Here is a 14225-nt window from a genome sequence, read left to right on the forward strand (position 1 = left end):
ATGACTTTGACCATTTTACCATAAAACAGAGCTGTGAAAGAAAATGTCTAGAACAAACTTCTTGGGGTGGGAAGGTGTAGGGGGCAAGATCAATGCTCCCCACAGTGAGGGAGGGTGTGGGGCAGGGGCTGGGGCAAATGCTGCTCAGCTGGCTGGGGCGGGGCATGGGACACAGCCGTGGCTTGTCTGGGGGTTATGGGGGAGGGGGGCAGCTCCTGCCACTGCGTGCACCCTGGGAAGGCGGTGGGGGCATGTGCTCCCTGGATCTGGGTGGGGTCGGCAGGTTGCAGCTGCTGGCTGGAGCTGGGGCTGTGACACAATTTTGTTGGCAGGGGCTGGGTTTGGGGTGGGCAGTGGGCACTGGGATGGGGGCTGCAGCCACCCCAAATTTCACCGTAACCCCCCACAAACCTCCCCTTCTAGTGCTGCTGCCTGCTCCGAGCCCAGCCCCTGCCAAGAAAAGCCCAACGCAACCCCGGCTCCAGCTGCTTGCTGTGCCCCACCCAGATCCAGTGGGCGGGGCATTTGCCACACCCTGTGCCCTGTGGATGAGCTGTGGCTCTGTCCCATGCTTACCCTGCCCCAGCTGGGCAGCTCCTGCCTCAGCCCCTGTCCCACTCCCTCCCTCACCGTGGGGGGTGTTGATCTGCACCCCCATACCCCTCTTTCTGCAATTTCTTCTTTCAGCCAGAACATTCTGCCCTCTAGCTGAGGACCTAAAGCACCTTATGCCCAGGAAACTAGACAAAATACTTGCTGCCATAGCAAGGCTTAAGAATGATTTCTTATCTGGTCACTTACTTAGTTATTCATTGAATTCTTGGGGAGCCTATACTATACATATAACTTCCTGCCCCCCCAAGGGTGTATCTGTTTGCCAGACCAGAAGTCTTTCCTGCTTCAGTTATGATTCAGAGAGAATTTACATCCTTTCAGACATGTCCTAAGACAACCATCTCTCACTTCATTTCCTCACTGTGAGACATGTCCTTCCCTGAATAGCCTGTCCCCAGGTGTTTTTCTTGTTACAGGTCTCTTCTTTTAAAATGTACCATATTTACTTTATTAGAAGATGAGGTTCCTCCCACCATTAAACACTGGGGGCGGGGGGAAGTCCCTTGTCTTACAATCGAATACAAGGTGACTGGAAGGGCAGGAGCAGGGGTTGGAGCCAGAGCCAGAGCCACTTCTCCCTTGCAGCCCCCAGTTTTCCCTCCCTCTACCCCATTTTGTGCCTTCCCCTCTGCCACACTCCTCCTTACCTCTTCTCTGCCCTGGCAGGCTCCATCCTTCCTGCAGCCTGAAGCATAGAGCACATGCTCCAGTCCAGCCCTGTAGCAGCAGTGCTGGCTCTGTACTCCTGCTACAAGGCCTGGCTGGAGCCATGCTCTATGCCCCAGTCTGCAGCAAGGACTGAACCTGCCAGTCTAGAGCAAAGATAAAGGGGCGGTGGAGGGGCAGGCAGAGGGGAGACAGGAGGAAGGGAAGGTGGAGACCCAAAGCTTTAGAAGGCAGAAATGACATGGAGGGCAGAAGGGGGGAGACAGGAGAAGGGAGATCAGGGCAGCCTTAGGTTACAGGGCAGGCAGGCACAATGAGGGAATAAGTTGGTGGGGGCAGGCAGCAGGGGGTAAGCGGCCTGCCTCTCTCATTGCCAGCCCCACTGCCTCCACACTGCCTCCCCCAACCACCTGCTTCCCTACTGTCTGTCCCACACCGCTGTCTCTGCTGCCTGCCTCGTTACAGTGCTCCACCACCCAACCTACCATGTACCCTCCTACTGCCTTTCTCCCACTGCCTGCCCCATGGCTTCCCCCTCCCCACCTGCCTTACCATGTACCCTCCTACTGTCTCCCCCATTGTCTTCCCCAGTACTGCTCCCCTCATCACCTCTCTCCCCCATCATCTGCAGTGGCGTGGGGGACAAATTTAAGATGATCCTCCTATAATTAGATTACATATATGGAAAATTATAATACGTTTATATATGTTCCATGTGTAGAATCTAGTTACTGGGGGCGGAGGAGCGGAGGTTGTCTTAAATTTAGGGTCATCTTGTGTTTTGGGTAAATATGGTAAATTCATTATTGTCTTGAAACAGGCCTAGCTCATGTGCCTCTGACCAGGTCTGTAAGAGTCTGTTCGACTGGCCGTCAAACATACATACCAGATGCTAATTCTCAGTGATTACTTAGCCATTTAGGCTTTGAGCCTCTCCCAAGTTCAGAACTCATTGTTTAAAGAGTAACACCTAAAAATTATTAACATGTTAAGCAATTCTGGCTTTACTATAACATATATGAAATATGTTTAGATCAAATACCACAGTGCATATAAACATAAGGATGATAAGGCTAAATACAGCCTGCCACTACTTACACACGTCATATCAGTAAAATAAATTCAAGAAAACATGCAGGACATCCTACAAATACCTCAAAATATTGTGGATACATGATAATGACCAATAAAATAAAGGTGATCAGAATTCCCCACAAACTGATTGCCTACAAAAGTCAGGAAAAATGTGACCCTCAAAAACTCAAAGGACTTTCTCTGAACTTGTAGTAAAAGGGTAATGGCTCCATTAAGGAGGGAGAGCAGGTGGGAGGGCTGATAAGGTTTAGAGGAGCCACCAACTTTATCAATCCTATTCTGTCATTCTTAGCCTCCTCTCATACCTGGCTTAACATCTGAAACGATACAGAAGATGAGTCTTTTGTGTTTACACATAGTCCAATGAGAGGCTGGGGTTTCTCAGGCACCTGTTGATGTGTGGGGTCTCAGTAAAGCCTGGCTGATCACAACACAAGCAGCCAAGGCAACAGCTCTGGTAGCAGGCAACCAGAAGTAAGGCCCAGAGCAAACAAACGCAAGTGTGGGCTTTTTCCCCCTTGGTGTAGAATTGTCCTAGAAAATCCTAGGACATGGAGAGCTTCCCCATCCAGAACAAGAACAAGTTCATAAAGGGGAAAACACCTTGTAAGCAAAACTCATGTGAGATGAGCTCCTGAAAGTGTGGAAATGAGGAGATACTTGTGTGTTACAAACTTAGCTTAAATGAGGGAAACTGAGGAACAGCTGAGTATTGCTGTAGCTAATGACTTAACTGAAAAAGGGAAAACTAAGTTAAGGAGTACTATGTAATATCCAACTCCTATCTGAGGGTGAAAAAAGGATGTGAATGTGGAAACTGTGTGTTACATGTTGAAGTCTAATGTTATGGTTTTTTGAAAGGCAGTATGTCAGGGTTGATAAACTGTTCAGAGAGGAAGGATTCACAGCTGGCCTTTGAACTGCAGGCATCTGCAATTGGAGGAAGGGATAAGGGAGAAATTATGTACACTGAGAGTCAGGGTATCAGAAAACAATTGGAGGGAGGCTGGGATTGTAAATCAAAACAATATAGCCTTGTCTGTTGTCTGTCATTGACTCTAAGTCATTCTTTCTTCACAGAGTTGGGAGTTATTTCAGAAAAAAAATAACTTCAGCTCATGGGATTGTCAAAGAACAAGTATTGTTGAGGCTCCCCTAATGCAGACTCTCATTCAGGTTATAATAGTTGCATTGGTCACAATTTGGAATAGGAATACAATGAATTATTATATTTTCTTGCATACCAAATGCCCCAGAATAAAATATGTACCCTGGTTTTGGGAAGGCAGAATCAATATTTTTTTCCAGAATAATAATGACTACATAGAGAAGGGACAGAGCTAAAATATCTGTAACACTGTGCAGTAGGGTAAGAGAGACTAGAAGTAGCTAGCAGACAGCAAAATTTACAAAAGAAATGTAGCTTGATTAATGGAGCATCAAGACTATTAACAAGAAGACTGTTGCTAACACAAGTGGGGTGAACAACAGTTGACTCCCTTACCTGCCTGAAGAGGAATGCCACTACTGGTGCTGGGGTATTGGTTTTAGAGTAGGAATTGAAGCGGTGCATTTCTATTCCAGGCAGAAACGTCAGCTTTCCCAGGTATAACGTGTACCCCAATTCGGGGGTGGGGGTGGTGATTTTAATGAGAGAGGTGCATGTAGCTTGCCAAAAATAATGATATATGTTAACACTTGTGTTGGAAAGTATACAAAGATATGGATGCCTCTGTTGGGAGGAATAATTCTGTCAGGTACATGCTAATTTTTTCCTGTCTCCTTCAGATGAAAAGAACAGGTCACAGGAGTTGATGACTTGATACACAGATATATTGTATATTTGGAGATGGATTCATTGCCCTGGAATGTCACTACTGGCTATTAGCTTTGAGATATATCTAGGCCAACCCAGAACTACAAGTATGCTAGAGGAATCAAGGGAACAGTTTGAGACCCGTGGTTAGATCTGTAGCAATTGCTTTCACAGGTCAGAAACAAGGTTCTCCTGGAGATTCATAGCTGAGCCTCAGTGGTGTGTTGCAGCTTGTTGACATGGTAAGAAGGGTGACTATCTGAGAAGATTATAGTTTTCACACAGGTAAACAAATTGGTTTAATGGATTGTTTTTATGTGATACTAGGAGAGGAATTTGTAAGTGTCCAAGAACTCAACTGAGGGTGGCAGGTGAGGTAGCCAAGCCAGTTGCTGGCAACTTGTTGCAACAGGTTCCAGTGCAAGCAATCATTCTATTTGATGCCCCAGTGCCCTGAGAAACTAGAAGTCGAAGTAGCCTTGGGGAAGGCTTCCTTTAAAGAAGCTGTGGAATGGGACTGGGGTTCCTAATGTCTGGTATAGTGAGAAGATAATTCCCTTTCTCTAGCACCTTATCACTTATTTGGGTAACCATTTGTGAAGTGATGAAGGGTCGTCATGAGGTGGAACCAAAGAAGAGCTCGTGACCTTCCTTTTATGTCCAGGACAGTGTCTCCAATTTGTATTCCATTCTACCCCCGTTTACATCATCGTGCAATTGGCTAAGCATGGTGAAGCCTTTTTAGCTTCTTCTGTTGCATGAACTGCATACCAGATTTAATTGGTTAATAGTCTATAGTATGGCAAATAAAACTCAATAAGAAAAATTTAAAAATACTACAATCATACAAGCCAGATTAACAGCCGGGCTTTACTACAAGATTTTCTGTAATTTAACACAACTGACTTCCAGCCAAAGAGACTATATCTGAACTTTTATTGCCAGGTAGGACTCAAACATGAACACACACATTTTATTCCAGATATATAATCATTTAAAACCCTGGAAGAGGACATTTATGAAAACAGCATTCTAATATAGTTTTCATGTAAAAGTTTGTAAATCTTTTAAAGACCAATAGCACTTCTCTGCTATACAAGGTTTGAAGAATTTTGGAAGAGGAGCTTGCCAATCTAACTTGTTACAGAGCCCCAAATTTGATATTTTTTTTAGCGTAGAGCTGAAACAAACAGAACAGGAGTTTATTGTTTCTCACAAGAAAACCTTAGTAATAAATAGAAATGAAAGTTCTCTCAAAGAATATGTTGGTAAAGCACTCATCAAATTCATTTCTAAGACATCTTTTTCTAACTCTTTTGCCCATACAGGTCTGATCATAGCAGGAGTGTCTGATGACAGACTCTCATTTTGACATTCTTAGAGCTGATACTTCCATTAAATGTCCTTTTTGAACTCCCAAATAAAGCTGCTGAAGGTTGACAAAGAGCGAAAGTATTATTAAATGGCAACTACTGGATGTTTCTGTATTTTTCATGTGTTATCGGCACAGCCTTTATCGGACTCAAGAGCAAGAGTCTTAAGACATTTAGGTGCCGCATAACAGTGGCTCCTGAAATATTTTAAGGGCTTCCTGCATACCCAGGAAAGAGAGTTCTTTCCTCATAGGTGTTAAGGCCCTCAGGAAGCAAAAACATATTTAGTATGCTCTTTAATAGAAAAGGCTACCAGCTGTTTTGTTTGTATGTATAAAATATGGTGTATATAGTCATTTGCATGCTAGGGCCAAATTATGCCTCTGAGCTCCCACCAATGATACTGAGATTGTCCATTCATATACAAAATGCTCCCTGGAATGTGTTCCACAGTATAAACCCTGTAATATAATGGTCTCCCTTCTGTCTCCTGCTTTCCTGAAGCAGTGCTATGTTTCAAATGAAATTACTTTTGAAAAAGAAAAGATGTGTTTCAGACTGAACTATTTAACTGAAGCAAGATTTCTGAATGGGGAAAACAGATGTATCCTTTTAGCTAAAGCAGGCTCTGTCCATTCTCTGGAATGAACATAATGCCTCTGGTATAACGGAGTGAAAGTTAACTAGGCACTGATAAATAATTTGTTCTGTCTTGATTTTTCCCTATTTTAAATGTTTTTAAATATTTAAATTTTAAATATTCCTTGTGAGGCAAGCTTTGACAAAGTATATCATTTGCACTGATGGCAGCCTGGGTCTCTGAAATGAATTGCTAAAAGTCTCAAAAGGTATATTAGAGTCTGTAAATACAACGTTTGACAATCAGTTAAATGAGCATACCTTCTTTACTTACTATATTGCTTTGATTACAAGACTAGGACTCAAGATCTGGTTGGATAAGTGTACAATCTTTGAATTGTTTTTTTTTTTTGGGGGGGGTGTGTGTGTATGTATGTATGTATGTATGTATATATGTGTATATATATAATATAAATAAATATAAAGGGCCCGTAATTTGAGCATCTGTGTCCAAAATAATGCCAGTGGGAAAAAATTAGTAAATAATTCAATTGATCAAACATCATAAACCAACTATCACAAACTATGTGATAGTTGCACTATGTTGCACAGGAGAGGCATTTATAATGTTACAAAATGCAGATGTATTTGAAGATAGTCAATGGTTAAAAGGACCAAATCCTGTCAGTCTTACTTGCGAGTCCTGTTGAGTCATTAGGAATAAAAGTGACATTGTTATGATGGTCCAGGGTCTATGCAAGAGGCAAGAGTAAGAATTAGACTAACCGCATTGTTTGAACAAATGGGAAAGGGTGGGAGGGGAAGCTGAGGTAAGGTTGGGGGATCTTCCCTGGGGTTGAGGTGGGTTGGTGGGAAGGTGTGGGTAGAGAGTGGGAGTGAAGGGGGAAATGGTTGCTTGTGACTATATGAGTGGCAGCTGGGAAGTATTGGCAAGAAAGTTGGCCATGCAGGTGCTTTGGGCAGGGAGGCAGTGGTTAGGGGGTGAGACGAGTTGCAGTTCTTGGGCTTTGTGGTGGTGTCCAGGGAATCTTTTGTGGGTTGTTTGTTTAGTGTAAATCACTGGGTGGGATATGTTATGCAGAAGAGGCGTTTATAACATTACAATATACAGATATAGCTAAAGACAGTCAATGGTTAAAAGGACCAAATCCTACTGGGATATACATGTAATAAATACATAACTATTATAAATCAGCCCAGGACCAAAAAATAAAAAAAGCTAAATAAGTATCATAAAAACATCTTTTTTTATTAATTTTAAACTTACTATTAATTCTGTATACACTGGGCTGTGCTTCAATATATTTACTTTGCTTTTGATATTACTCATATCAGTCCCAAGCCTGAAAATGCAAAAAATATCTTTACATCTCTGAAGAGTTCAACTGAACTCAGTAGGATTACTTACTTGTCTGCATGTTCATAGGGTTGATGCCTTTGCCTGTTTCTGCCATTCTCCTATCTTTAATAAGGCTGTTTTGAAACAACTCCTCTCTTCTGAGCCAACTAACATTTTACCTTCTTTTCTAATCAATCCTCAATTTTCATAGGACTGAAAAAAGTTATGTTCCTCTTCCACCCTTGCCTTCTTCCATAAGCTAGGACATTGGTTTTCAACCTATGGTCTGTGGACCCCAGGGGTCCTCAGATTATGTCTAAGGGGTCTACGAAAGAGCTATGATCAATCAAAAGTATGTGAATACCCACACTTGCAATTCAAAGGGGTCCACGTCTCCATTCAAAATTTCCAAAGGGGTCTGCACTAGTATTTAATTTTTTAAGAGTCCACAAATGAAAATAGGTTGACAACCACTGACCTAGGAGGGAGAACCAACCCCTGTTTCTCTGCAACAACTCAAGATCTTGTTTTATTTGACAAAGAATGCTGGCCCAATCTGTGTGCAATTGGTGACCTATTTATTGGCCCACCAGGGATTGGCTTGAATTCAGAAGACATGTATTCTATGTTCCAGTCTCCTACAGGGGAGGCACCATCATCTCATGACCTAACTTCAGAATATTCCTTTTTTCTTCTTTTGAAGTGGGAATATTTTTCTTCTGTGATGAACGTCATTATAAAAGATGCACATATTTTATCATTAATGTGCTTAGATTATAGCAACTAGAGATCTATATTATGATGAGTTCATTAACTAGGAAAAAAATAATTATTGTAATGGTGATCATGTTGCAGATTTAGGGACTTATTTTACATATTCATTGTCAGATAGTTTTGTGACTGACTTTATTTCTGTGAAAGTTAATGAGTATTTTGCCACTGGCTTCAGTGAAAATGTGATATCCCATGTTACAGGGGTTTGGGTTGTAGCCGTGTTGGTCTAAGGACATAGGCAGACAAGGTTGCTTGGGTGAATTTGATATGTTTTATTAGACCAACCCAAATGGTTGGAGAATAGTTATTAAGCATGCTTTCGGGTTCAAAAACCCTTCGTCAGGCTAAGGAAGTTTCAGCAGTTGGTGTGTGCTCTTCCTGGATGGATGTTACAAATTCAACCATTTTTTAACATTCTGAAACACTAATCTTTCGGGTTCATATTTTTTGTCAAAAGGTGAATGGTGATCTAGTTTTAATCTAAAATACATTTTAAAATTTGATTTTAGTGAGGTCAGATGGGAAACCCTCCTTCTGACTACTGTATTAATTTATACCAGGGGTCAGCAACGTTTTTGGGCAGAGTGCCAAAAACACCTGCAACCTTGACTTGGAAAATGTTGGTGTGCCAAGGGTAGATGGTGGGGAAGCCATGAGGGGCCCAATCCTTGTTTCCAATTCATATAAGCAGTTAGCTGGGGCAGCATAGCCCCAGCCCCTTCCCCGCTGTTCACCAAGGCGCGCATGCACTTGCCGCTAGCAACAAGCCAAGCCAGGGCTCTGTGGACCCCAGTGTAGCCATTTGCAGCCTCCTGGCTGCCTGTCACAGCTGGCCTAGGCTTTGGGCAGGCCCCTGCCACCCACCACAGAGCCCTGGCTGCTTGCAGCAGGTGGCATGGAGGTTGCAAGTAGCTGTACTGGGGTCCATGGAGCCCTAGCCTAGGTCTCTGCCAGCAGTGGGTGCATGTGTGCCTCGGGGCAGACAGTGGGGAAGAGGCCAGGGTTGCACTGCCACAAGGATTGGGCCCCTCGCAGTTCCCCCACTATTTGCCCTAAGGTACACATGCCAAGCAAAATGCCTTTGCTTGCTCCACACTGGCACAACATATGCTGGGGATTGCCTACCCCTGATTTATACAATGCTATTGCAAATTAGAAATGGCTAGATCTTACTTTATGCATCTTTCTAACAGAGGAGCCATTACTTGGCTTTAAATTATTTTTGATTTATACTTATATTGTACTCGCAGGTAACTGCTCATATGAACTGGAAACTTTCAGAAAGTTAGAGAGCACTTAAATGCACATACACAATGCACCTCTGGAACTCCATTGGTTAAAAAGCAGGACTCAAGATCTGGTTGGATAAGTGTACAATCTTTGAATTAAGTTTTTTTTTTTGGTGTGTGTGTGTGTGTGTGTGTATGTGTATGTGTGTGTGTGTATATATATATATATATATACATATATATGGGCCCGTAATTTGAGCATTTGTGTCCAAAATGATGCCAGTGGGAAAAAATTAGTAAATAATTCAATTGATCAAACATCATAAACCATGCCAAAAGATTTGGGATGGTTGGCCCCTGAAGGAATGATGCCTTTTCTGGGCAAGTGTGTATGAAAAATTACTCAAACAGGAAGGATCCACTAATTCCAAGCTGCACCCAGGGAGGGACTCCAGTGGGCATTCACAAGGAAGTAGGTCTACAAAGAAGACCATAGAATTGAGAGAGGTCAGTCCTGGACCTATGCCTAATGAACTTTAGAACAACAGTCCAAATCATCTAAATTTCTCTAGTACAGTAGGAGGCACTAAGCACATCTACATGAAATGCTTTACTGAATGTTAGACTAATCTAATGCTCAGTAAAAGCATCAGTGTCTACACATATGCAGGATTTACTGTGCAATAAATTAGGCTAATGCAGTGTTTGATAGTACCAACAAATACAGGTATTAGATTAATGACGCATTAGCTACTGCATAGTAGTGCATGTATAGACACTGACTGGGAGCAGTTTGTTCCCAATCAGCCTAGCCAGCAGGGGGCCACAGGGAAGAGGGGAGGAGCTATCTGTGGCTTCAGTTTGGACCTCAGGATCACAGCTCAGCTTGGCAGTGCTGGCTTGAGGTAATGCCCTGTGGCTGAGCGACAACAGTGCCCTAAGCTCTCCCTTTGCTTTGCTTGCTGAGGGGATGTGGGAGCTGTCTGTCACAGGTCCCAGTGCAGTTCAGCCCCTGACTTCCCCTAGGAGCTGAGTAGTGCTGGGTTGGGGTAGCTCTCTGTTCCTGCAGGGTCGAGCCAGAAACAGAGAGCTTCCCCATCCCCTCATCCCTGCTGCTGCCCATGCAGCACATGCCCCGGTTGGCTCCACTCCCCACCCATGCCTGGGGGGAGCCAGGAGCTGGGATTGGGGTGAGACGCAGGGGGTAAGCAGCACCAGAGAGAAACCATTGCTTACCTCCCCGCATCTCCCCCCAGTTCCGGCAGTACTTAGCATTCAGCTTACTCCAGGTATGGGTGGGGAGCAGGAGCCAACAGGGGCATGCGCTGTTTGGGCAACAGCAGGCTTGAGGGGATGGGAAAACTCTCTGTCTCTGGCCTGGCACTGTGGGGACAGAGAGCTCCCCTGTTCTGGTGCTGCTCAGCTCCTGACTCCTGCAGGGAGTCAGGAACGTCCCTATGTCTACTCCCTTCCCCTGCTGCTTCAGCATGCTGCCTCAGCATGCTGGGGCAAATAGGAGCAGGGCAAGGCTGCAGTAGTGTCTCAGACCTAGGCTCTGTTCCTGGTAAGTAGGGACGTGGGGGTGGAGGGACTGTAAGGCCAGGGAGGATTGTATGTGTGTGTGTATGGGGGGTGGGTGGGGAGGAACTGTAGGGGTGTGGGGAAATGGATCGGGAAGGGGTGGGTCCCTCACCTGCCCCACCTCCCCACAGCAGCAGCAGCTATCTGAGCACTTAGGGCCAGCTTCTGGCAGAGGCCCCCAGTGGCGTGGCCCAGCTTTAGCCTTTGAACTCAGCCTGGGGCCATGCACCTTTGGGCAGGACTGGGCTGCTCTTGCTGTCACCTGGGGCTCCCTGCACCGCATGCGAGAGCTGTGCATGTTTGGGCCAGGCTGGGTCCTGCCTCCATGGAGCCGGCCCAACCTGATGGCACATGGGGCACTTGGAGGCAGGACCCGGCTTGGCCTGAGGGCACATAGCTCTTGCCTGTGGTGCCGGGGGCCCCAGCTGACAGCAAAAGCGGCCTGCTCCTGCCCAGATGCGGGGCACCCGAAGACATGACAGCAGTCCTGCACAAAGGCTGACTGAGCAGACATGGTCCACTAGCAGCTGGCCCAGAGGTGCAGGAGGCTTTGCAGCAGTGCTCATAACACAGCTCAGGCAGCCGTCCAGTCCCAATCTGGGTCTGGCAGGCATGCAGCTGTGGGGCTGCAGGTCCAAGGGGGTGCATGCCTTCACAGCTGGCAGCAGGTCACAGCCAGACAGAAGCCCCACTGCCAGCCTACTGCAGTGGGTAGAGGGTACAGGGGCCACTTTAGGTCAGGGCTGCTTCAGCAGTCCAGCTGGCAAAAGGGGCTAGTGTCCTCAGATACCAACTGGCCGAGCCTCAGAAGCCCCTGAGAGCAAGTAGCCCTGAGCTTCTTGCCAGAGCAGCTTTTTATACTGCTGGGGCCAGCACAGGTAGTGGTTCCAGCCTCTGGCTCCCCCTGGCTGAAGATCTGGGAGGAGTTGGGCAGGGTCAGTTTGCCCCAAGTGGCACAACTTGCCTCATACCAAAATGCATGTTCAGGCCTGTGCTGAGGCACAAATGTCCATCCCAAATATGTGCCGCTGCTATCTGAGCTGCTGCAAGTGCACGTGCCTGTACATGTGGACTCATAGCAGGGGCACCACAGAGACTCTCCCAATGCTAGAGCATCTCTCTGGAGGACTCAGCCTCTGGTTGCCTCAGGGCACAGCACGGGATTGTGTCCTGCGCTGCTTTTATTTGTGTGTGTGGGGGGGGAGTTAATACCTGGATTTCCAGGTATCAAATTTAGAGCCCATGCTGCAAATATGCAGTGCAGGGAACATTTTTCCATTCCCAGCGTGCCTCTTGCAGTGTCTCAAACTGGTTTGAGATACTGCAACAGGTACACGTGCGCTCATCTGTACGCGCCCTTAGTGTCTACCATAGTGTTTGTAGGATTTACATGGAGGTTATTGCTTTAGAGATTTTCTTAACTTTTCTTTTTGAATTTAGTAATACCAGTTATAACTGCCAAACAGAATCCCAACAATGTATTTCATAAGAAAATAAGTATGATTTGATAGGCAAAATGGCAATATTTATAAAATAATTTAGTTAAAGTATTGCATTAAAAATACAAATACTATTTCAGCTGAAGTTCTTTTTAGAAAACATCAGTTCAGAAGAAGAGGGCTATAGTTGCCTGACCAAAAGAGTATAATGGAAAATTGGCTCTTTTCTATTCATTTGAATACTTGTCTAATTTCTATTTTTCAACAAACTATTTTTGCACATAGTGTACTGGATCTCATTGGTATTTTTAAAGCCTTTTATCTTCTAAAATGCCATCTTATGTTTATATTTTGTCAGCCTCATTGGGGTCTATTTATGTCTGTCACTGATTGTGTGATCTTGGCAAGTCCTTTTTCTGCCTAAGGATCTAGTCTGTGTATTAAAAAAATAAATGGTGATACATTTTGAAAGGCACTGGGTACCTGATCCCCAAAGGATATTAGCTGTTACAGTTGTCAGCTGCAGAACCGTGGTGCTCTGGCTTAATTTGTAGCAGGTTGTGCTTTTAGTTCTTTTGGCCCCTGGTTCAGTCCCTGTTGTGCCATTCGTAAAATGCCATCTGCAAAACACTTTAAAATCCATCACTCAAAATCACCATATATACACAAAGAAATATAATTGATTTTAGAAGGTGTGTGCTGGTTAGAAATATAATAATCTCTTGTTAATTACCATGGATAAAAATCCAATTTGGTTAATAGAAGTCCCTTGTACAGAAGAGGATCCAGGGTCATCCTTGCCGTGGCAAGATCTTGGGTGAACTACTGACAATAATATGTCCTGAGCCATGGACCAGGCCTGTTAACATGCTACTAATAGACATGCTTAGCTAGAAGGATACGGGTGAGGTCCCGATGCTGTAGGATTAGAGCAAACTCATTGCATCTCATACTTGTAAGAAAACTTGCTCAGCATATTCTAATAATTTGGCTTTTGTTTGCCTCACATGAGTAGAACTCCCCAGAGTACATTCATGTGTTTGCTGTTTCTTTACATCTTGGCCTCTTCAAGTACTTCATACAGGAATTACAGTTTGGTTGGTTCTTTTTTTTCCTACTGTTAAGAACCTTATAATTGGTGTAATACATTTAAGAGAACAGACATTTTGGGTATATATGGTTTGTGATACTGGTCTTAAAGGATATACATTATTGTCTAAGCATAAGTGGTAAGCACAACTGCCAAATGTATAAGATGAATTTCTTGGATTTAGAGGGAGAAAAGATATACAGCATTGTCTAGGTGTAAGTGGTAAGCACAATTACCAAATGTATAAGATGAATTTCTTGGATTTAGAGGTAAAAAAAAGTCTAACTATAGATTTTGCTCTGGTCTGCAAAATAAAATTGGTAAAGAGAAATTAGCATTAGTCCTGATCAAAATGAACAAACCAACCCACATTTAAATTATTTTATGTTATCTTCTGTAAGCTCCCATTCTGACATAAAGTTACAGGGTATTGTCATAATCTGGATTCAAACACATAGTAAATGTGCCATGATTTTCTAAGCCAAATCAGATTTCACAGTCTCCACTTACTCGTATTTCACTGTGTCCTGCTGAGCTCCCAGAATAGGATGGTGAGGTCTCCATGACATACATTTTTTTTTCTGAGTTTTGATATTTCATTTTCAGTC

General features: G+C 44.2%; 1 protein-coding gene across 5 annotated transcripts in view; it reads left to right on the forward strand.

The window, feature by feature from the left end:
• ERC2 (ELKS/RAB6-interacting/CAST family member 2) overlaps nucleotides 1–14225 on the forward strand; it is a 1022300-nt gene that overhangs the window by 191491 nt on the left and 816584 nt on the right. The gene's annotated exons all lie outside the window — the stretch shown is intronic.

This window comes from Alligator mississippiensis, chromosome 12 (assembly GCF_030867095.1).
Source record: "Alligator mississippiensis isolate rAllMis1 chromosome 12, rAllMis1, whole genome shotgun sequence".
In the NCBI taxonomy this organism is placed as follows: Eukaryota; Metazoa; Chordata; order Crocodylia; family Alligatoridae; genus Alligator; species Alligator mississippiensis.